The following is a 22,088-nucleotide window of genomic DNA, read 5'->3' on the forward strand; positions in this document are numbered from 1 at the left end:
ACGTCGTAACTAACCCAGCTGAGCGGCATACCTGAGTGTTACTTTGAATAATTAGGAATCTTATAAGGAAAGGACAAAACTCTGCTTATCGGTGCTCACGCCTTGGAGGGAAACCGGGACGGAGATTTTCTCTTCGATTAGAGGGGTTATTGCTTGACATATACTGGCTTGTTGTTTTTCAGCTGTGCGTGATGAGGTGTAAAGTCAATATAAGGTAGGTTAGATCTATGTGTCGACATGGTTTAGTTATGTCGTAACCTATGTCTGAGTTATGTGACAAAACCACTGTTTGACCTTCACTTGTGTGAGCAGTTATCATGTTGTTGAACAGTGTGAGAGAAACAAAAGTGTGGCTTGTTGTATTTGTACACGTTTTTTTTTTTTTTTTTTTTGGCACAGTGTGTGACATAGAGTACCGGACAAAAAGGATGTTGAGTTCATTCTCTGCTGAGGCGTCCAGCTGACACAGAGGCTGTTCCTTCTCCATCAGGTCGGTACATAGGGCAGAGAAAACATAAGCTGTTATCAGTGTCAGCAAACATTTCACCCTTTGTGTTAAATTAAATACACAAATTCATTTTTGCTCTGGGTGTCTGCGGCTGCTGGAAAACTGAGCTAAATTTGCACCTCTAGCTTGTCCAACAGTGCATAAAGCGTTTTATGAATACTAGGATAGATTCATCAGGCTTCTGTTTACACATAGTTGCTGCATTTAAGTCAATTTTGTCTCTGGACATTGTTAGCAGGAATTTCTTTAGATTCTTAAAGAAATCGGTGATTTTGTCATTATTTACCCACAAAAACTCTGCAGTTGTGGATGCTTTATCATGCTTTGGATCTAATTCACCTATCTCTCTTATGAGTTGTGACTCGGTTACTCCAGGAATGCATTGACACAATATGTACCTGTAATCCGGACCACCCAAATGGTGATATCTGGTACTTCTCTGTAGTGCAGAGACAAAGGCTGTAGGATTTTTAAGAGGATCGGGAAGCTCTTTAATAGTTGTCACTAATTCTGAGATTTTAGGGGGCTGAATACAACACTGATCTCCTATTATCATAAAGGGGTAAGCGTCATTGACGTCACTAGATTTTGGGTCTGTTTGTTTACTACCGCGAGTGTTGGCGTGAGGACCTTTGTCATTCTGGCTTTGTTTTTCCTTTTTTCCTTTTAGATAAGTCTTTATTAAAGTTCGGGTAACAGGTATTTCTTTAGCTACCTCTAAACCTCTAGCTACGATATCGTGGCGTTTCATGTGGGTGTCTATCGTGGACACTGCCTGATGCAAAAGTTTTTCTTCATAGTCGTCTAAATTTTTTCTCATAAGTTCCTCACATTCTTCTTTCAAAAGTTTTTCTCTTTTTCTATGTTCTGCTAATTCTTCCTCGCGGCGTATATATTGTTTTTCCTGATCCTGTTTAAAGAGATGGCTAAGATCCGTTGCATATGATTCAGGTTTTTCGTCGCTTTCTTTTGAGCTGGTTGGATCAGAATGCTGACATTGTTTACGTGCAGCTGCTACAGCGACTATTAATTCGGTCTCATCGTAAGGGTGTGGGGCTGTAGGCTGAACGGCTGAACATGCAAGACTAGCTTTTCCTGCGGTAGATTTATTTTCTATGCCAGAGCCTGCACTAGTTTTATTTGATGTTAAAGCATCTACACCTGGTTCCGGTCCCTTTTTCCATAGTGGTAACATTTGATGTATCACGTTGCGGCATTCTATCATATATTTTCTACAGGACTTTTTAAGCAGACTACTTTTCTTATCGCAAATGGTATTCAACATTTCTACTGACCTGGTTTCTGGCGATAATCGTTCGGGATAGGGCTCCGAAAAGAAATTAGAATGCATTGTACTTACAGTTCTTAAGTTGTAGACAAAATCAGTCACATAAGCACTTCCACACGTTCTGGATACGTAATCATGGAAGTCTTCACCGACTCGCGGACGTGGGTTGCACGTGACCGGAAGTGGGAGGCGTACTGAGCCGTTATTTTTATATTTTATTTTTTTTGGTTTTACAGTTAATTTCGATTTTTTTCTCGGACCTGTCTGTGGTCTTTGAATTATTCTGACCCATGTTCAGTGATTTCCAGAGGGGTTTACACGCTTTGAAGGATTTATGTTAGTATTTTGCTGAGGCACAGCTGAGGTTACTTTAAATTTATTGCTAGCAATTTTTGTTTGGGTGAGCAACTTCTCACTTAACGAGCAACTTCTCGCAATACAACAGGCAACTTCCTGTGTCTTTCTGCTTTTTAATTTACTTTATTCGGGGACTAAGGAAGTCGTCAGTGTATCTCTCTGGATCACTAAGTGAAACTTCGTCAGCATATCCCGTTTTATGGGTCGATCACTGAGAGAGGTATAATACGGTCTTTATATAAATATGAAAGACGCATATTTACCTTCGTCAGCAATCCCACTTCTTGACACCAAATCGAAGAGAAAATCTCCGTCCCGGTTTCCCTCCAAGGCGTGAGCACCGATAAGCAGAGTTTTGTCCTTTCCTTATAAGATTCCTAATTATTCAAAGTAACACTCAGGTATGCCGCTCAGCTGGGTTAGTTACGACGTCGGGAGCAGCTTGGGAGAACAAGGAAACACAGACTGCTTCAGGTTGCCTTCCTAAATCGACTCAAAGGTTTATTTATCATACAACAGCTTATATAGAGGAAAAAGGTTCGTGTGTCAGCAGGTTCTCAGTTCAAACCGGTACAGACCAAATAAGGAAACGTCTTCCTGCCTTGTGAGCAAAGAAGTATCCTTTGTGTAGTTTATCAGTTCAGCTACAATTTATGATCATCCCAGCAAAATACACTCCTAGACATAGAATACAGAGTTCTTTCATTAGTGAATTCTGAAACGAACCACCTGGCCTTTAACAAGCTCTTTTCTAAAGGATAAGGAAGGGAGGATGGGAGTAAGGAAGTGGTCTCGTCTCTGTGGTATTTTCGACCTTGGGGTACCAGCCTGTGAGTCTTACACATTAATTCTTGGGTCACAGAGAAAGAAAAACAACTAGTAAATGGGCCTTATTGAGTAACAGTTCTCCTGTATAATATTACTACAAAACAATATCCTGTAAATGCTAACCGTAGTATCAAAATATCACAACGTGTGTGTGTGTGTGTGTGTGTGTGTGTGTGTGTGTGTGTGTGTGTGTGTGTGTGTGTGTGTGTGTGTGTGTGTCAGGAAGAGGGTAGTCTCCCCCTCACCCTAGATGGTTCACCCTAGATAACACGGTGAGGAAGTCCAGCAGTTCATCTAAACAAAAAGCACTTAGACTAGAACAGACGTAGCTACGTTAATCCTACCGTAAAACAATAAGACAAGGTACGACCTCTCTCGTGCTCTCTAATGCACACAAAGTTTGCAGACTATCAAGGATCAAGCCTCTACCAATCTACAACTAATTATAAAACTCTAAGCATATATAAGTAGATGTTTCTAAGCATAAATGACAATCAACAATACAAAACCTAACAGAGACGTTATTTTTAGAATCCAGACGAGGATTTTACAAACTGTATGTGTGCATGAGAGATGTATAGAAAGAATATACATATATTTTATCCCTGACAAAAAAATATATACGTCGTTTTGTGTGTTTCAGCCATTTGGACTCAGCTCAGCCACTTCAGAGGAAACAATGACTTCAACTCAAAAGGTGAGGAAAAATATCTCAGTTACACTGTTATTGAAACTGTGTGCACAGCTGGATGTTAACAGCAGCTTTATCTTTTCCATCCTTGTTTGAATTCATAGGGAAGGGATTTGGTGTGTGGTAAACAGGTAAATGAACTTTTTTTTTTTTTTTAATTATTTGAATATATATGAGCGTTTGTGTATAAATACACACACGATACACATATGCTTTCAATTGTGTAATTTAAGTGATCTAGGTAGCTCTGTTTTGGAAGGTCAGTTAACGCTAGAAATGTGTTTTGGAGTTTGTACGTGCCTTGTCTCTAGGGGCCACCACATATATAAATAAAACCACTGTAGTAATTCTTTTTTTTTTTCTTTTTTTGCACAATTTTATATTTTTGTTAATAATAAATTAATTAAACCATCAAACAACCTGAAGAGCAGGTTGGGAGCCGAAAGAGCCGTCTCTTTTTAGTGAGCCGAGCCGGAAATCCCATCACTACTAGCAAACACGCTTTGCCTTTGATTGAAAAAAAGGAAAAGCACTCCTTCCCTATTGGTGGGAAAATATACCATTTCAACCAATCAAAAAATTATATGGCAACATGTGGCATCTGGTTGTTTGGGAAGAGGGGGAAGTTTTAGGAATGACCAGTGAATGAGAGAGAGAGTTTTGATACGTGAGAGATTTGTGACGTTTTACCGTATTTGGAGTCTCAAGTTAGTGTGTCATCTTGTGTAGTTAGTGTGTAGTGTAGTCGTTGTTTTCTTTTGTGTGTCAATTATCAGTGTTGGGTGTAATGCGTTACTAAGTAATGCGTTACTGTAATTAAATTACTTTTCCACTGAAAAAGTAGAGTAACTAATTACTGTTAAATGTACTTTCGTTACATTGTAAAATAATTAAACTCGCTGAATATCATTATTTAATTTCAGTAATTTGTTTTCTAAACGTAGAAGTAAACTCAATCGCTGTAGTGCAGCTGCACGTCATTTCGCGCCAGTTTGCTGCACAGTCGTATTCTAAAGCAGAAGATGTCGGACTCGGCTGAAGCGAGTGGCTGTTTTATGAAATGGACATATTCCCGTCTCTTCACTTTTCTGAAACAAGCAGACCAGAACATTACAGTGAAATGTAAGCTATGTCCTGGGGAGAAAAAACTATCGGCTGCTGTTAATAGCACGAGTAATCTACTGAAGCGCCTGACACGAGAGCATAAACGAACACTTCTGGGTGATTCTTGTTCGTCATCCATGGATAACACCGCGGCAACTCCTGCTAAGCAGGCAAAACCTGATTTTACTTCAGCAGCACAGAAAGCGTCTGAAGGTGAGCTTAAAAAGATGATTGCAGGCTACATTGTGGAAGAGATGCTACCTCTGCGTACCTCAGTCTCCGTCTTTAAAAAACTTTATTTATTGTTTAAAGAGTTTAATTTCTATTGTTTGCCCACTCAAGGTTTATAGGGATTTTAAGAAGTATTTAGTTAAATTATTTATTTAGTAATTAAGTTACTTTTCTGACACAGTAATTAGATAAGTATTTTAAATACAATATTGACTAAGTAATTAGTAATTAATGACTTTTTTTAAAGTAACTTGTATATGAATATTTCATACTTTAAGGCTGCCTGTTTATTTGGGGACATGAACAAAATACATTGGACTTGTACATAATAACATCACAGATGATAAATTAAAAAGATTTTAAGTAAATGCTTGTGCATTCTTCAAGTCTTGTTGAATATGTTGAATTGAACTATGTGATCTATTTAACGCCTCTCCCAGTCAGTGCTGTTCTCCATGCCTGTGTGACTGTACATGATGTTATTAGCACAAACGCTTTAAAGGTGATCATTTAGGACTTTAGCAATAATACAGACAGCAATGTAGCTAGCAATAAAACTGTTTTATTGGAAATGAACTTAAAAAAAAAACACACATCCATCCATCCATTCGCTTCCGCTTATACTTTTTCAGGGTCGCGGGGGGCGCTGGAGCCTATCCCAGCTGTCATAGGGCGAGAAACAAACATCTGTCTCCTATTTTTTTTTTTTTTTTTTTTTTTTTTTTTTGTCACACAGGAAAGAAGCATCATTATCCACTGATAAGACTTATTTCTTTCTTTTATTTTTTCTGTTTTTTCAACAGAAGAATATCTCTAACAAGTTGGTTTATTCACATTTTCACATCTTTAGTTGTAAGTGAAATGTGCATTTTGAGTTTATACACTATGTATATAAGGCGACCGTTCCTTTTGCAGTATTTGTGTGTGTGTAAGCACCTTGAAAGTGCTTAAAGTGCTTGAATTTGACACTGAAAACGGCATATAAACCCTGAATGGAGTTTCAGTTTGTTCCACGACTGTATTTCACACACTGCTTCTGTTTGTATCTCTGTCACTGCAGGACCAACATGGAGCCAGAAGTCAGCGCTCTCAGGAGGACGACAAACCTCACAGAAGAAAGAGAGAGAAAAAACACAACTGTGAGTTGTGTGGAAAATCTTTTACCCGGGCTGAACGCCTAAAAACACACCAAGTCATCCACAGTGGAGTTAAACCTTACAGCTGTGAATTGTGTGGAAAGTCTTTTACCCAGGATGGAAGCTTAAAATCACACCAAGTCATCCACAGTGGAGTTAAAGCATACAGCTGTGATCACTGTGGTAAAGCCTTTGCTCACAGTAGGTACTTACGAATTCATCAAGTTGTTCACTCTGGAATCAAGCCATACGGTTGTGACATTTGTGGAAAAACCTTCACCCAGTCAGGGCACCGAAATGTTCACCGGCGCATTCACACCAAAAATGATGTTTACTGCTGTGATCAGTGTGGAAAAGTCTTTGTGAACTCAAAAGATTTAGAGAGCCACATGTTTACCCACACTGAGGAGAGACCTTACAAATGTGACCTGTGTGAGAAGGCTTTTAAAGAGCCACGTTCGCTGAAAAAACACCAAAAAATTCACACCAGAAAGAGACTCTACAAATGCAGTTACTGTGAGGTATGTATTTATATTTTTACAGTTGCAGTTATTTTGAAGTATTAAATGAATGTAGTTTAATTTTCAAAAGTGAAGTGAAATTTATTTTGGTCAACAACAACACAGGTTATTGTCTTGATGCATTCTCAATCATCCAGGAAGGTAAATCTCCAAAAAGTTGATTCTGTCCATCTGGACGTAGCGTTTTGTGGGACAAACGTTTCGTCACTCGTCTTCAGTCTCAGCTGACTGCAGGTTTCCCCAATCTTATAAACAGCACATTTGCATAATGACTGAAACCAGCCCACTGAAGGAACAATGGGCTGGGAGGTCAGTTCCTTAATCTTAATTATGCAAATTCTCATGACCATTGATCAACAACCACTGACCAAAACCCGCTGATCAAAGACCACTGATCAATGGCCATGAGTACCATTCACAGAGAGTTGGGGAATGGCTGCAATCACAGCATTGCAAGATGGCGAAAGATGTACCAAAGAATGCATTGAGTAAATGTGGTTATCCCAGCTGGACTTTTGTCAAAGCTGGAAAAGCACCTAAAGAAAGCTCCAGCTGATCCAGGAGAGAAGGACAACCGCCTGCCTAAGCGAAAACCTGTAGTGATCCCATATGTGTCAGGAGTATCGGAGCAGTTGAGACACATTTTTTTTCTAAACACCGGGTCTCTGTGGCTTTTAAACCCCAAAACACGCTGCACAAAAAATTGGTCCGCTCCAAGGATCGGGTCCCCCGACACAAACAGAGTAACATAGTGTACGCTGTTAAGTGCCAGGAGGACTGCCAGGATTTATACATCGGCGAAACCAAACAACCTCTGGTCTATTTACACCTACAGGCCAGTGGACACTCTTTCAAGGATGAGGATGTACACATCTTGGACAGGGAGGAACGCTGGTTTGAGGGTGGAGTCAAGGAGGCCATTTACGTGAAAAGGGAAAGATCATTTCTGAATCAAAGAGGGGGCCTAAGGGTACATCTGTCACCATCTTACAATGCTGTGATTGCAGCCATTCCCCAACTCTCTGTGAATGGTACTCATGGCCATTGATCAGTGGTCTTTGATCAGTGGTTGTTGATCAATGGTCATGAGACTTTGCATAATTAAGATTAAGGAACTGACCTCCCAGCCCATTTGTTCCTCAGTGGGCTGTTTTCAGTCATTATGCAAATGTATGTTTATAAGATTGGGGAAACCTGCAGTCAGCTGAGACTGAAGAAGTCATTTGGATGAGTGATGAAACGTTTCTTGGGAGAAACATTATGTCCAGATGAACAGAATCAACTATTGGAGAACACAGATTATCGTTTTACATAAAAGTAGTCAATCATACAGTAACTGAAATGTCCATTCAAGTATTCAATTTCACTCCCAAAACTGACACACATCTATACGTAACATTGGTTCTCACTTTAGGTATTTCAAACTTATAAGACCCCCTCAAATCATATTTTCCATCTCTTAGTTTAAACATACTTAAAATACAAATTGGAACATTCTTTTTCATCACTAGATACATTATTTCTAAAGTTTTAGAATGTATAATGTCCATGAATTTTAACATAGATGATCCTACAAAAACTGGTTGGTGGACTCCTTAAATCCAACTTTATTTATTATTCCAATAGCTCGTTTTTGCAATTTAAAAAGTGTGTGTGTGTGTGTGTGTGTGTGTGTGTGTGTGTGTGTGTGTGTGTGTGTGTGTGTGCGCGCGTGTCCAAATTTCTGCACAATAGGTCATATAAGGCAAACAAAGGGAAGTATACAATGGTTCAAAGCTAAATAAGACATGAAAACTTCATGTACAGAATATTCAGTCAAATCTGACACAAATCTATTGAAACTCCTGATGATGGAAAAAGTAACGTTTTAAAAGCTCCTCCCCTTTCTATCTAACATTCACACTCCAATGGATAAATCGGAGAGCAGCTTGGGGTTAGTATCTTGCAGCATCCAGAGTAGAGCATCTAGGTGTTTAACCATTCCCATTAGGTAGATTACTTACAAATGAAGAGTCTATTTTGTCCAGTAAGCTGAGCGTTATAATGTAAACAGTAAAATGTATTGGATGTGGGCAGAGATGCTCTTTATTTCAGGCGATGTTCAGGATAAAAATGTTGAAGGAATTCGCTGACTTACACCGTCTCTGTGTCTTTGTTTAGAAGCAGAGCGACACAGATGGATCCAGTTCTCGACCCTGTCATCACTGTGGTGGTGGGAAAAACTTTCACTGTGACCTTTGTGGAAAAATGTTCAGTAATCAATGGAGCCTAACAATACATCAACGTAGACACACTGGAGACAAAATGAACTACTGCAAAGAATGTGGGAGAGGCTTCCCCACACCGAGTCAATTAAAAAACCATGAAGTCATTCACAGTGGGGTCAGAAAGCACGTCTGTGACCAGTGCGGGTCATCCTTCACCACTCCAGGTGACCTTAAAGTGCATAAACGAGTCCACACCGGAGAGAAACCATACAAGTGCAGACACTGTGACAGAAGCTTCTCGCAATCATCTGGTCGTAGCAAACATGAACAAACACACTGGAAGAGAATTTCAGCTGTGACCAGTATGACAAGAGCTTCAGGAATCTCAGTTCAAATTCCAAATACAAACGATCCCACGCTGTAAATAAACTGTTTCACTGTTACCAATGTGCAAAATCATTCACTTCATTATCTGCTCTGCGCAAACATCAGCGTGATCATGCAGGACTGAAATCACTGGATCACAATGAATCTGAAGAGACAGAAAGATCCTCTTCTGGTTTCAGGGTCAGACTTAAACACCTTGAGATCAGGCTCCACAGAGTTCAGATGGAGTCTCCTGTAAAGAGTGCAGCTGATGTCACACTTGGATCTGATGCGGTAGCTCTGATTTCTGGGCCTGCAGTGTATATAATCCTGAATGTTTCATCCAGGAAGCTGGAATAGAATAGAATCCCTTTATTGTTGTTATACAGATGTACAATAACATACAGAGCATCTCCTACTCGGTACAAACATGTAAGCAGGGGCTTACAGTTGCTGCAGTACTATATACCCATTGGACAGTGTTTGCAGAAAACCAAATATATTAAAAAATATCCAAATATAGAATTGGTGGTTCAAAAGTTACAATTTGGATTATTGAAAATTACTTGTTTATAGAGGGAATAATGACCATTTTAAAGATTTTGAAACCTGTCGTTGCCTAGTTTCACTTTCGTGTCTTTACGCTCTCCTTGAAGTCCACATGTTATTGAATGTATTTTGATTCACATGTTCTGCAGCTGTTTTCTTGTTGATTTGAAGTTTGTGTTATGAAATCCTGATACACTTAGAGTTCATCAAATATAACTAATGCTTTGTCTAGTGTTTTCTTAAACAGTTTGATGTGAAAAATGTGTAGTTTGAGCCATGATTTCAGGTTCAGATCAACTGTTTTCAGTGGCAGAGGTGGAGGTTTATCAGAGGAGACTTGGCTGTTCTCCGATCACACTGAACAGGGTTCCTGCAGCTTATTATAAACTGAAATTCTCTTCAAGGAAAATAAGGTCATAAAATTTTATCTCAAAACCTTGCTGTAGGTATGAAGTTTGCAAAGGGTGTGTTTAAGATGCTAAACGGATGAGTTTTCCTTCCAAACTGCAAACAAGCTGTGCTTTCTAACAACCAAAGTGAGATTAATCAGACTACTTTCATAATCCATAAGGACATTATTATGTACAGAAGGGTAAATTGAGCTTAAGAGTTTTTAGTGTCATGAAAATGACTCTCCTTTTACCTGACTATAATCACTATGGTAAGCAGGGATGCACCAATACTGGTATCTGGTATCGGCCTCAACACCACATTTTCTAAAGTACTCGTTACAAGTCCCCCGATAACGGGGACCGATACACCGGTCTGAGAAATGTCTATGTTTGAGCGGCAGGTAAGGGGTTAATCACAGGTGCCGAGTTCCCACGCGCTGGAACAGCACGTATTACATGCTCCAGTCCCTCATTGAGCAAAAGCGAGTGGTGGGCGTGTATGTGTCCGAGCATGAACTCCCTGGCTGTATCCCAATTTAGGGACCATCAGAGACCCTTGTCTAGTAGAGCGCAGTCCTAGGAACAACTAAGATACTACGCAGGACATTCAAGGGGCGAGAGGGAATATTTTAAATATTTGATATGTACCATGTCTGCTTGAGCAGAAGTGTGGTGAATGGTTGCTTGTCAATGTTGGTTCTCTTTCACTCTAGCTGTGGCTGTCCTCCAGATTTTTGAGCCTCTCTTTGCCTCTGTTTGCACCCACAAACTTCCATTAGTCAACTAAAATGTGCTTCATATTTTGTCTGTCACAAGTTTCTTGCTCTGATATTCAAATCATTGGTAATTGTTAGAAAAACAGTAGCTTGGTGTACATGTACTGAATGTGATTCTAACTGCTTTGGATAACATATAATAATGATGGAAAATAAGCATTTGGTCAATAACAAAAGTTAATCTCAATACTTTGTTATATACACTTTGTTTTCACAAGCCCAACAATAACACTTCTCACTATTGCCAATATTAACAAAACTAAAAAGGGTAGGCCAAGTTATATATATTAAGAAAAAGAAAATAAATAATGATGCTGTAGTGTTCATTTGACTTTGGGACCTGAAGTGGAGTTTGTACCCGGAAACGGCTAATGACATCAGACTTCTAAGACCGGATTCCAAGTTCACCATCAGGATCGCTCAGCGTCGACATCATGAGAACTAATTATAATGAAGGCCGTTACATTTAGAAACATCATCGTGTCTTAAACATAAAAATATAATGCTACTTTAGCTTGTGTCACATATTCAGTGAAATTAAATAACTTAAGCCATCACGTACAATGGTTTGCAATAACATGTTTATCAAAATGGGTGGTGTATTTGGGATCATTGTCATGCTATAAAACCCAGCCACCTTTTATGATCAATATCCTTGCTGATGGAAGGAGGTTTTTCACTCAAAATCTGACAATAATTAATGAAAATTGTAAATAATTAATGAAAATTGTAAATAATTAATTAAACAAATACTTTTGACACATTTAATTATTTATTTCACATTTTAATTAATTATTGAGACATTTCAATACTTATTTAATAGTGTATTTAATTAATTCATTTTGGCACACTTGACTCTTCATGTCTTACCATGAATTTATTTTATCTGTCAACCTCACCCATCAAACCCAGGGGGCGGGGTTAACGCTAATCAAGTCAAAACCATTGCTTTAGCCTGGTGGCCGTTGTTTTTAGAAGGCGTTACTGGATATCAACAACTGGCATGTGGAAACTAAGAGAACTGAACTTTGAAAAACCCAGTTTGTGTGTCACCAAATACCATTGTAATATTTTTTTAGCTGAGAATGTAGCGGTTTAATCTTCATGTGTCTGGTCGGTTTGTCAAGATACAGCCTCTTTGCAAAAGTGCTTTGATGATTTCGGAGATGTCTGCCCAGCCCAGTCTTACAGCAAAGCGTGCGAGAGACCTGCTCGCCTCAAAGCGCAGGCCCCGGTACTCAGCTGCCATAACCCCCGCAGTACACTGACTTCATTTACTGAGGTTATATTTATCAGGTTTTTATTTCATAATGTTCATATGTGTCATAAATGTTTAAGTCGCCAGTTCTGAATCATAACTAACATTAAAAACATGTTTAGGAGGAGAGAGAGCAAAAAAATCAGATTATTTCGGGGCGATCGTGGCTCAAGAGTTGGGAGTTCGCCTTGGCCTTCGCCCGACTCCGACAGTCTCGGTCGTTGTGTCCTTGGGCGAGACACTTCACCTGTTGCCTACTGGTGGTGGTCAGAGGGCCCGGTGGCGCCAGTGTCGGGCAGCCTCGCCTCTGTCAGTGCGCCCCAGGGTGGCTGTGGCTACAATGTAGCTGCCATCACCAGTGTGTGAATGGGTGGATGACTGGACGTGTAAAGCACTTTGGGGTCCTTTGGGACTAGTAAAGCGCTATACATATACAGGCCCTTTAACATCTGATCTTTGGGTTTTTGTTGAATACTCAGCCTGACCTGTGTATAAGATAAGATAAGATAAGATAACCTTTATTAGTCCCACACGTGGGAAATTTGTTTTGTCACAGCAGGAAGTGGACAGTGCAAAAGTTATGACGCAAAAATTAGAATACAATAAGAATAAATACAGTACACAGCTGTACAGAATAGAATAAAATAATATACTATATACAGTAGAATAAAATAGAATAAAAATATACAATAAGATAAAAATAGAATACGAATGCTATATACAACTGAGTAAAAATACAACGATGCCAGAAAGGATTATTGCACTTAGTGTTATTGCACATGTGTGGATGTGTGTGTTTGTTCAGTTAAAGTCTTTGTTGTGGAGTCTGACAGCAGTGGGGAGGAAAGACCTGCGAAATCTCTCCGTCCCACACCGTGGGTGCCGCAGTCTCCCACTGAAGGAGCTGCTCAGTGCTGTCACAGTCTGCTGCATGGGGTGGGAGACGTTGTCCAACAGGGATGACAGCTTAGCCGCCGTTCTCCTGTCACTCACCACCTCCACTGGGTCCAGAGGGCATCCTAGAACAGAGCTGGCCCTTCGGATCACCCTGTTCAGTCTCTTCCTGTCCCCAGCAGAGATGCTGCCGCCCCAGCAGACCACACCATAAAAGATAGCAGAAGCCACCACAGAGTCATAGAAGGTCTTCAGGAGTGGGCCCTCCACCCCAAACGACCTGAGTCTCCGCAGCAGGTACAGCCTGCTCTGCCCTTTCCTGTAGAGGGCGTCTGAGTTATGAGTCCAGTCCAGTCTGTTGTTCAGATGAACACCAAGGTACCTGTAGCTGTCCACAGCCTCAATGTCCATACCCTGGATGTTCAGTGGTTGCAGTGGAGAATGCTTGTGCCTGCGGAAGTCTACCACCAGCTCCTTGGTTTTACTGGCGTTGATCTGGAGGTAGTTCAGCTGGCACCAGTCCACAAAGTCTTGAGTCAGTCCTCTGTACTCCTTGTCGTCCCCATCAGTGATGAGGCCGACTATTGCAGAGTCATCAGAGAACTTCTGCAGGAAGCACTGGGTGGAATTGTGGGAGAAGTCTGCAGTGTAGATGGTGAAGAGGAACGGAGCCAGAACCGTTCCCTGTGGGGCCCCCGTACTGCAGACGACCCTGTCCGACACACAGTCGGACCCTGTCCGACACACCGAAACACAAACTGTATTAAAAGAAATAACGTTGGTGTTTCCATCATGTAGTAACTGCTGGCTTTAACTGTACAAAGGTTGTTCGACAGTATGAAACACATACAGACTTCATGATGTTCGGCTAATATTTTTATTGTGAATATTAATCATGAGGGTAAACGGCCCTGTATACCACGGAGCGAGGTCAGCATATCCACGATATCTTCAGCTCTCTGTGTTAACCCATCAAACTAATCTAATGGTCATCTACGAATAATTCACGGGGTCATATCAATATGATTTTAACAAAAATCATCCTTAATACTGCCAACCATTCCAGAGACGTGCACTCAAACTTTACAACCGCATCACTTAACACTGCAGTTTTACATGTGCACTTTTTTTTTTGCAGTCCATTCTGAGCTTTGTTGGTCTACGTGCCATCGGGTGAGAAAGCCGACAAAGACAAAGCAAACCCCATGAATTACCAAAGATTCACACCAAACTTATCACAAAGATGACATTCTTGGTTGCTTTAACAAACATTTTATTATGTCACGGTTTCATTCACTCATGATTTGTCGTGAGCACTTCTTTAGTTTGAACCCAGTGACAGTATGAAGTTATTAGATTTGTTTTTATCTCAGTGTTTTCACTTCCAGCCATAAAGTATTTCCACATGGGGCTCCTCTTTTAATTAATTCCAAATTTAATTAATTATTTAATGGTGTATTTAATTAATTCATTATGGCAGTCCTGGCGTTCCATACTCTTTCTCACGCTCTCATCTCAAAAATGTGATTTCTCAGCGTAGCTCCATCATGTGACCGCACAGAAACGAATAACAGCAGAGCAGGAACTAAGGGGGCGGAGTAAAGTGTACCGCAGAGGAGACGAGCAGAAAGAGCTCCTTTTTCATGAAACGGGAGTAAAGTACTGAACTTTGAGGAGAGAAAAAACCGAAGTACCGATCATAAACCACTACCAACGTTTGTATCGATATCTACAGCCATCTGCCCACCCTTGTCTCCTGGCTAGTAGCTGAGATCAGCGTGAACCACGTCGGTTCACGCTGATCTGTTTCCTGTGTTTGGAAAGAGTTCCAGCTTCATCGCGGAGTTTCATCTAAAGGTAAGCACCGAGCTAACTTTACTGTGAGTTCAGTTCATGTTGAGTTTAGCTCCTGAATGAGGTCTTCTGCTGCTCTCCTCGGTGTCTGTTCACGGTTTAATGTGAACACGTTGAGAGAAGAGAGAGTGTATTGCAGTGTATTTTTGGAATGGCGACGCGATAGCTTACAGCGGCCCACGGCCACACCGAGTCCAAACCATGGTGTGGGGCTGCTCGTTATAACGAAACATATCGGTTGACGATAGGAAAACATCTATCGTTTCATATCACTCTGGGCCTGTCTCAATAGAGATTGACAGACCACGTGACTTTGGCGCATTGCATTGTGGGTGGCAACAAAATCAAAAAACTCCATCAAGCGCTAGCATTTCCAGCACCGGTGATCATTCATTCTGCGGTCCTAATCCCTACTTGCATTTTATTTGCCCCAAAAACATATATGTGAACACGGCAGGTCCGTACAAAGCCAGACTTCACGAAAAGGCAAAAAAAAAAAAAAAAAAAAGAGGAACAAAATCAGAGGAGTGAAAGGGTCAGACCCATACAAGCATACAGAGTGGAGTAAGGGCGTTAGCCTGCTGCCCGACTTTTATCACGCACATATTTACTATTATATGGTCCTAAGTGTGAGTGCATACACTCACAAAATGTTTAGTGACTTCAGATCCCTGCAACAAGCCCAGCTCCAGTTTACTTTGGTGATTTGGACTATTCCATTTCACAGCTGTTGTTACATTTTTGTCCTTTATCTCCTGTACAGGCCAACGCAATCTAATTGTTGTTTCAGGTTGTAGTGTTACACAACATTTTCAGATCTAATAGAAATAAAATGAGTTTCGTAATTCATTCAATTTATTGTCTTTATTCATAACTGGCATTATTGTTTCATTCTATTATAGAATCTTCCAAAAAAGAGGCTAAATTGTATTCAATGGTGCTTTATTAGCTGCTTCGGTGAAAAAATAATCAACAATGCAATAAAAAAAACATATCAAAACAACTTACTGGAAAACCGTTATTCATCACTTGATTGCTTCAATACAACACTTGGGCACATATGTGCTTGACTTTTCGTGGCTGTTTTGATATTGCTCTCTTTTTCTTAACTGATCAAATCTTGCTGTGGTAGCAGCTAGGGCTGCCATGATTACGTCGACATTCGTCGACTCTTTGTTACTTCGGAAACATGGCTTGAACAATTTCTCTTCCACATCGGAATCCAATAAAAACCGTTCTCTTTACCCATCGGCTTCCAGTGGCTGTCATGCAACTGGCCCTTGCCAGTTAATGCAACAATAATGCAACAGCTTCTTGCCATTCTTCATGTTTCTTTTTATCGTTGTGTGACTTTACTTGTGAAAGCCTCTCTGCGCTAGTACCGCTTGCCACTCGCACCTACAATCCTTTGCGGTTTTATCCCGGAAATGACATTTTATGCGTACTTGTGCATACTTCCGTACTCATGGTACGCCATCAGTCGGAGACCAAGTAGTTTTCCAATCTGGTCTTTAATTTTGACATCATTAGCCGTGCCTGGGCCCAAGCTCCGCTGCAAGTCCCTAGGGCTGTGTTCCAATCCAGCAACCACACTCTTCGTAGTGCGCATTTGGAGACCAATTACGTCACAGCGACAGCTGTCCCAACTCGAAGTGGTACTCCAAATGCGGTCGACCAATGCGCCAACGATGGCCCCAAATTTGAAGTGTGGTCTGGTGTAGACTTCATGGTCCCATATATCCCACAATTCATAGCGCTGTGGAGGATGTGGATAATTTTGACACGAAAATATGTGTGACGGCTGAAGTGGGTGGCCGAGGAGTAAACTTTCAAAAGGAAGTACTGAGTATTATGTCACTTATTTACAGTGGGGCAAAAAAGTATTTAGTCAGCCACCGATTGTGCAAGTTCCCCCACTTAAAATGATGACAGAGGTCAGTAATTTGCACCAGAGGTACACTTCAACTGTGAGAGACAGAATGTGAAAAAAAATCCATGAATCCACATGGTAGGATTTGTAAAGAACTTATTCGTAAATTAGGGTGGAAAATAAGTATTTGGTCACCTCAAACAAGGAAAATCTCTGGCTCTCACAGACCTGTAACGTCTTCTGTAAGAAGCTTTTCTGTCCCCCACTCGTTACCTGTATGAATGGCACCTGTTTGAACTCATCATCTGTATAAAAGACACCTGTCCACAGCCGCAAACAGTCAGACTCCAAACTCCGCCATGGCCAAGACCAAAGAGCTTTCGAAGGACACCAGGAAAAGTATTGTAGACCTGCACCAGACTGGGAAGAGTGAATCTACAATAGGCAAGCAGCTTGGTGTGAAAAAATCAACTGTGGAAGCAATCATCAGAAAATGGAAGACATACAAGACCACTGATAATCTCCCTCGATCTGGGGCTCCACGCAAGATCTCATCCCGTGGGGTCAAAATGATCATGAGAACGGTGAGCAAAGATCCCAGAACCACACGGGGGGACCTGGTGAATGACCTGCAGAGAGCTGGGACCAAAGTAACAAAGGTCACCATCAGTAACACACTACAACGGCAGGGAATCAAATCCCGCAGTGCCAGACGTGTTCCGCTGCTGAAGCCAGTGCATGTCCAGGCCCGTCTGAAGTTTGCCAGAGAGCACATGGATGATACAGCGGAGGATTGGGAGAATGTCATGTGGTCAGATGAAACCAAAGCAGAACTTTTTGGTATAAACTCAACTCGTCGTGTTTGGAGGAAGAAGAATACTGAGTTGCATCCCAAGAACACCATACCTACTGTGAAGCATGGGGGTGGAAACATCATGCTATGGGGCTGTTTTTCTGCCAAGGGGACAGGACGACTGATCCGTGTTAAGGACAGAATGAATGGGGCCATGTATCGTGAGATTTTGAGCCAAAACCTCCTTCCATCAGTGAGAACTTTGAAGATGAAACGAGGCTGGGTCTTCCAACATGACAATGATCCAAAACACACCGCCCGGGCAACAAAGGAGTGGCTCCGTAAGAAGCATTTGAAAGTCCTGGAGTGGCCTAGCCAGTCTCCAGACCTCAACCCCATAGAAAATCTGTGGCGGGAGTTGAAAGTCCGTGTTGCTCGGCGACAGCCCCAAAACATCACTGCTCTCGAGAAGATCTGCATGGAGGAATGGGCCAAAATACCAGCTACTGTGTGTGCAAACCTGGTAAAGACCTATAGTAAACGTTTGACCTCTGTTATTGCCAACAAAGGTTATGTTACAAAGTATTGAGTTGTATTTTTGTTATTGACCAAATACTTATTTTCCACCCTGATTTACGAATAAATTCTTTACAAATCCTACCATGTGGATTCATGGATTTTTTTTTTTTCACATTCTGTCTCTCACAGTTGAAGTGTAGCTCTGGTGCAAATTACTGACCTCTGTCATCATTTTAGGTGGGGGAACTTGCACAATCGGTGGCTGACTAAATACTTTTTTGCCCCACTGTATGTGCAAATGCTTAATAATGAAGAACATTAAAGTATTGTTGGTGGCCACATGTCGACAAAGTTATGTGACATTAATGATGTTTGTACTAACTCTGTTTTAAAGCCTTTACTTTAAAATGTATGCCGTTCAATGGTTGACCTTAATCTTATGGAGAATGGGATGATTTTATGGAGAATTAAATTCAGTAATATATCCACAAACACAACAAGCCAGTGAATACTGCTCGGTTTGCAATCCTGAATAACACGACACAAGCAGGATTCACTTAAGGCTGGGCGATAAGGTCTAAAATCTATATCACGGTATAATTTGAAGCATGTGCGGTAATGATATATATGACGATATAGTATATTCTTTCTTCTATATAATGTACTTTACACACTTTAAAGTCACACTTAAAATCCTTTAATTTTCTTAAAAATCGACAGTGTGCTTTGTATGAATTATGGTTGTGCTTACTGACCGATTATACGTAGCACATGGCGTGCAGAAATCTTTCAAAGAATGTTTTAGTACGACTTTGGTAAGTTATGAAGGCACATTGCTTGATGGAGTCAGGAGCCACGCGAGTTATCTGGGTCCTAAATTCCATCTCTTCAGGTCCCAAAGTCAAACGAACACTGCGGCATACTGAGAGTTAAAAACTGTCTAAATTCTTTCATCTGTAATAAAATGATCAGTGTTGCTGCTCCGCCAGGTGTAACATTAAGTCTAACATCCAGTGTCGCAAAATCAATCAATCTAGAGCAGTGTCACAAACCACGGAGGCCCCAGGAAAGTGCAATCAAACGATGAGTTTATTAACAGCCCGGAGAAAAGATCAACATATGTCTTCTGACTAAAGCAGTGGGAATGACAGATTAAAATAGGTTCCAGACATTAGTCACAGTTAATGGTGCATCTTGTACATCTTTAATGGCTATAAACAGACATAGAACTTCTCTTTTCTATAACACCTTCCATACAAGGTAATAAGCTTCAAGCCCTCAGGGTCTCTGGGGCTAATTATTGACTCTGGTCATCTGTTGGCAAGTAGAGTAAAATATAGTGAGACACCAAATGAGTTAAGGCCTCAGGCCGGACACATTCCTAGATTATATGTGTTATATGTATTTTAAGCATGCATGCAATCATCCTTCTATGTTCTAGTTTCCCTCAGCATGTATCACCTGGACAGTCACGCCAGTGAAGCTTAAGACCCTTAATGAACCGAACATCAACTCAAAATAAGCACAGATATGCAATGTGTATAAAATACTTCTAACCGCACTTGTAATAAAAGTTAACATAATGGAAGGATCCTCAAATGAACATCTTCAATAAACAACTGTAATGCAATATCAATACTGTGAGAAATATTATTACATGAAATAATGCTGTAAAGAATGTTATTAATGCAATTATAATGATGCAGATTATATGGCAGCAATAAAATAATTTCTGTATCTCCACACCAGGCATCATGAAAACCGAATTTATGAAATTCAACAGAGTTAGAAGTTAGCAGGAAGTTAGCTCGCTAGTTTCCACCTAAGCATGATATAGCATGTTCTGACTGAGATATTAGTGAAACAAATTAAAATGTACAGCCATGCTATCACTTTCAACATAAATGAAGACGGAAAACTAAACTAAACAGCAGGGATGTTTGCAGGGTTACTGAAGTTCCACCGAGGACGCCATCACCATAGCGCTCCACACTGCGCTGAGTCACCTGGAGCACCGAGGAAGCTATGTGAGAATGCTCTTTCTGGACTTCAGCTCAGCATTCAATCATATCATCCCGGAGATCCTGGTCCAGAAACTGTCTCACCTGGGACTCTCCACCCCCATCTGCCTCTGGATCAAGGACTTCCTGACAAATAGACCACAGTCTGTCAGACTCGGCCCCCACCGGTCCAGCACCATCACACTCAGCACCGGGTCTCCACGAGGATGTGTTTTGAGTCCCCTCCTGTTTACGCTCTACACATCTGACTGCTCCCCTACCCATCTCTCAAACACCATCATAAAGTTCGCGGATGACACCACAGTGGTTGGACTCATCTCAAGGGGGGATGAGTCGGACTACAGAGATGAGGTCAACAGACTGACTGAGTGGTGTTCAGTTAACAACCTCCAACTGAACACCACGAAAACTAAAGAACTTATCTTGGACTTCAGGAAGGGCAGAGCAGACCCGGCCCCACTTTACATTCACGGGAGCTGTGTGGAGAGGGTACACTCCATGAGGTTTCTGGGCGTGCACATCTCTGATGACCTCTCCTGGACTGCAAATACTACAGCGGTGGTTAAAAAGGCCCAGCAGCGTCTCCACTTTCTGAGAGTGCTCAGGAGGAACAACCTGGAGGAGAGGCTGCTGGTGACATTTTACAGAGCCACCATAGAGAGCATCCTAACGTACGGCATAACATGGTATGCAGGGTGCTCAGCTGCGGACAGGAAAGTACTGCAGAGGGTCATCAACACAGCCCAGAAGATCACTGGCTGCTCTCTGCCCAGCCTGGAGGTCACTGCAAACTCTCGGTACCTCAGCAGAGCTGGCAATATCATCAAGGACTACTCTCACCCCAGCAACCAACTGTTTGAACTATTACCGTCAGGCCGACGGTACAGGTCACATAAAACCAGGACAAACAGATTCAGGGATAGCTTCTTTCCCAGAGCTATCACCGTAGTAAATAAGCACAAAAACAATTGAACCTATTCCATACCGTCACTGTCATTATATTAATGCTGCTATCCTGTATATATTGTACATACTATTGTTTGAGTACTTACGATTGTTTTTTTTTTTGTACTTTTTATATTTTACATTTATATTTATTATTGAAACTTGCACCAAGGGAGTGGCACTCCAATTTCGTTGTACTCTGTACAATGACAATAAAGGCTATTCTATTCTATTCTATTTGCTATATATTGTGCTACGCGATCGCTAGCGACACAGGTACGTTAGCATAACATTAGCACAGTGAAGCTGAAGGACGAACACTAACTTTTTTCCACTTGATAAAAGTTAACGTGAGGGATTCTGGTGGTTAGGGACAAAAGCAATCACATAGCAGGATGCTATACACGGGCCAAACTTCAGTCAGGAGAACAACTGAGATAATCCATCCATAATAAGTGGTTCGTTTTTAATGTACTGCTGCACAAGTTAGGCGGTAGTTGCATCATAAGGTTTTAAAAACTGAGCTTTAAAATGATTAGTGGTAATAAAGACCAAGAGAGGCCGACAGTGATCACTGAGTGTTTTTAGGGGCTTTTTGAGATAAAGTAGAACAAGATATAAAGCAATAAACCATGTTAAAAACACAAAAGCCTTATTAAAGGCGAAGTAGTTTGGGCCTGGAATTAGCCATTGAAGACTTGATTTAAAGTACGCATCGAGCTGAGAACGTGAAAAATTCCTAGATGTGTTCTCGTTCCTCCTGTTTTATCAAGCATGCATTGGTGGTGACTTGTGTGTACTTAGTACAGCTAAATATCCTAGAATGCATTTCATCCAAACGCCAAACACGGCAATGGTAGATGAGCGCGGCTAAAACTTAAATATTACTCTATATCTAAAATCACAAAATAAAAGTTATTTTAATGTGAATGTAGCTGTGTAAGCCTCAGATATCTGCTCGATTCAGCAAGATATACATT

General features: G+C 41.0%; 2 pseudogenes across 2 annotated transcripts in view; both read left to right on the forward strand.

Moving 5' to 3' along the window:
- The first annotated feature begins 470 nt into the window (after positions 1–470).
- On the forward strand, positions 471–10,002 carry LOC146662735 (uncharacterized; annotated as a pseudogene). Its single transcript, XR_014913411.1, has 5 exons — positions 471–490; positions 3,625–3,678; positions 3,777–3,803; positions 6,068–6,664; positions 8,825–10,002. The product of XR_014913411.1 is annotated as an uncharacterized LOC146662735 (transcript).
- Positions 10,003–14,680: 4,678 nt separating this feature from the next.
- LOC146662736 (uncharacterized) overlaps positions 14,681–22,088 on the forward strand; it is a 37,529-nt pseudogene continuing 30,121 nt past the window's right edge. Inside the window, exon 1 of the transcript XR_014913407.1 lies at positions 14,681–14,963. The product of XR_014913407.1 is annotated as an uncharacterized LOC146662736 (transcript). The remainder of the gene's footprint in view (positions 14,964–22,088) is intronic.

This window comes from Rhamphochromis longiceps, linkage group LG9, assembly GCF_057381845.1.
Source record: "Rhamphochromis longiceps isolate RC_006_pf linkage group LG9, R_longiceps_female_GT1.1, whole genome shotgun sequence".
Taxonomy (NCBI): Eukaryota; Metazoa; Chordata; class Actinopteri; order Cichliformes; family Cichlidae; genus Rhamphochromis; species Rhamphochromis longiceps.